This window comes from Brassica oleracea, unplaced genomic scaffold (assembly GCF_000695525.1).
Source record: "Brassica oleracea var. oleracea cultivar TO1000 unplaced genomic scaffold, BOL UnpScaffold00939, whole genome shotgun sequence".
Taxonomy (NCBI): Eukaryota; Viridiplantae; Streptophyta; class Magnoliopsida; order Brassicales; family Brassicaceae; genus Brassica; species Brassica oleracea.
The window spans coordinates 28,896-32,500 of record NW_013617534.1 but is presented as its reverse complement, the minus strand read 5'-3'; positions in this window follow the sequence as shown (position 1 = coordinate 32,500).

Here is a 3,605-nt window from a genome sequence, read left to right as displayed (position 1 = left end):
CGGACCATGATTTGCTCCTCAAACCAATTCCGAGTTGTGCTAAAAACCGGATTTAAGTTAAACCGACAAACTCGTGCGCCCGTTCGGGTGTTTGCTTATTATTCAGACCATATATTTTTTATTATTTGGACCATATATTTTTTTATTGTATTGTGCTATATATATTTTTTTATTAGATGTGTTGCATCAGTTAGATAGTAATATTTTTGTTTTAAAAGAAATCTAACTATGTATTAATATACAGTGTGAATATAATTTGTTTTAAAAACAAGACCATATCAGTTTAAAATTGTATATATTTATTTTATATCATATTTATGCATTTATTCTTAAACCACGTAAATCGATAAATCAAATATAAATTTGTACAAAAAGTAATGTATACATAAAAAAATTTTATCTGAAATTTTATCTGAAATTTTATTTGATATTTAATAACATTGGCCACCTGAATCTACATCTTATCTATTAATTTCATATTTATTAACATTAGGATATACTATTTGATTTTATCATGCATTATCCAGTAAATATATTAACATTATGGCCCAAAAATAATCGTAAACAAAACCCATTTTCTATTTGTTTATTCCAGGAAAAGAAAAAAAAAACAACAAAAGAAAGTGTATCCAAAGACGTAACCACTTTATTGGACTTTAACACCATTTGTCTCTAGTGAAATAAAACAATTCTCCTTATTCTCTCTCTATTCTCACTACCTTTTTGTGATTGTGCTTACATATATACCCTCCATTAATTTATTATATTTTATTTTACCTCATAAATATATTAATTTCTCAAATTAAATTAATCAATCATAACTCATCTACCACTATGGCCCACATATTAACATTAACCAATGAAATTTTACTTGGCCCACCTAACTTCATCTTCATCGTGAAAGCTCATCTTCCCCATCTTCCTTTGATGATTTAGAAGCTTGAAGAATACGCAATTTTTGTCCGTTTTCGATGAAATTTTTTTCTGGAATATCAATTAAATGTTGTTTATATCATGGGTAACATAAAAAAGTAAGAAATTGATGAAAATTTTGAGAGATTAAAAACGATTTTGAAAATTGTGTTTATGGATTTGGGTATATTTTATGTTCGTTTTTGATGATTTTTTTTGCTGGAATACTACTAAAAAGAAGTGTATATTACGGCTAGTGTAAAAAACAAGATTCAATGCAAATTTTAAAAGATTTTTTTTTTTGAAAACTGTGTTTATGGATTTAGGGTATAATTTATGTCCGTTTTTGATGATTTTTTTGTGTGTAATTTCATTAAGATGAATTATATATCATAGGTAATGTAAAATCCGAACAAAATCGTCATAAAAAGTTAATTAGTTAGTGCAAAGATAACATCTGGGTATTACTAAGAGAACTAGTTTACTAAGGCAAAATAGTTTTACTGGTATTACTAATATTACTATGTTTACAAGTTCGACTAGTATTACTATGTATAGTACTTAAATAGATTAGTATTAGTAAGAGAAAACTGTACGGTGTGGAAATTAATTTTAAGATTCTTAATAATGCTAATTGTAATGATAATTATATTTTATTTTAGAAAAAATGCAAAATACGCCTTGCACAATCATTTATTTTGATTACGGGAGATATTATATGAAGTATGAGGCTGAAATAAAATGGATATCGGGAGATGGTGAAGGAGCAGATGAAATTCACACGATTGTGTTGAAGAAATCAGTGGAGGAGGTCACATTCTCTGCTTTGCTTGAGCATATTTGCAGAAAGATATAGGTAGATGAATCTAAGATGGAAGCAAAGCTTAGTTACTTTCCAATGGTATTGTATTCGAACAAACCATCATATATTTGGAATGATGAAGACGTTTTTGGTTATCTACTGCAAGTTAATAATGAGAAGTGTAGAAATGTTCTACATATAGAGTTCATCAATGTAGAAGTGCATCTGTTTTGGCTCTAGATTATCCCGTTAGTTTTGATAAATATTGCAAATAGTAGATATATTTAACATATATAACTCATATATTATTTATTAGTAGACTATGTATATAGTAAATTAAACTATTAAAACTATTTAGATGATTATTTTCTATAGTTTTAGGAATATTTATCATTTCCCCAAAATAACTCCTTAACTTTCATGGTTGTTGAGTCAATCGTAAGGCTATAGTAAGCAGAATCTATAAAAATATTTATTTCTCGTTAATTGTTAATGTAATACTCTGTCTTAATGATATTCATTGTATAAAATAATTGGTTTTACTACAAAATATATCATTTGGACATGGTTTTACTAATAAAACTTATAATTTGCCAAAGTATTACTATGTGTAAGGTAGTATTACTACTACCTTGAAGATTACCAAGAATTACTAAATGTAATTAGAATATTAAATTTATGTATATAACGGCAATACATTTTACATGTGTAGTTGTTTTACTATTATGTGTATAAATTTTTTATTATAAGTTTATCACAAGGTATTTTACATGTGTTATCAGTTTTTGGTATATCCTTTTGTAATGTTTTTTTGTCCTAGTAAAACTTAATAAATCCAGTTATCCAACTTACTCATTTTCTGACATAGTAAACCTAGTAAATTCAGTTATCAAGACATGTCTTTTGTAAAACATACAGAGTTTTAAACATCCCAAAACAGAAACCAATCAAGTTTTAAACATCTTAAATACTTAAATAAACCTCGTAAATTCAGTTATCAAAACATGTCTTTTGTAAAACATACCGAGTTTTAAACATCCCAAAACAGAAACCAATCAAGTTTTAAACATCTTAAATACTTAAATAAACCTAGTAAATTCAGTTATCAAAACATGTCTTTTGTTTTACACTGTTTCTTCTTCTCCAGTCAGTCAATCTCATGATTCTTCCCCTCCGTGAACTGCCCTCAGATTAGCATCACTTTTCGGTTTTCTCCTCAATTTTTTTTTCTGTTTCCACATCTTCTTTTCTCTGTTTTTTCAAATTTGAATTCAGTAATCTAAAAATTAATCTATCACAAGTAGTTTTAATCTACAAATTAATATGCCAAAAATTAATCTCTCTTTGCATCTTGAGCATCTGATATATTGTGTTTTTGGCACATTATATGTATGTCTTACTAATAGTTTTCAAGGTTTTATCAAGTCTTTCTAGTCCCTTTGAGTCATTACAGGTCGGAGAGTCTAATAGGTGAGAAGAATGACCGTGTGGAGCGAAAGAAGGAAGAAAAGAGCCTGACTTGAAGGTTTTCACAACCGGAACTTCAGGAAATAAATGATTCTATTTCGGGATTTGCCCTAGTTTTCCCTATTTTTCCCTCCAGCCGCATGTGGCTCCTATATATATTCCTCTTTTATTTACTCTGTTTTCTACATTAGTTTTTACGCAAGAAAGACCTTAGAGAGCTTTGTGATTTCGCTATTGCTACTTGTAAGGGAGAAGGCCTCATCTATCTCCTAGAGAAGATTACCCTGAACCCTGTAATTTCTATTGTCTATTACATGCAGTATTATTCAGAAATCATGCTTCTCTGTTCTTGTATTATGACTGAGTAGTCACCGAGTTAGTTTAGGGTTCTAGGGTTTTGGATTCGTGAACTGAAGCGTAAATA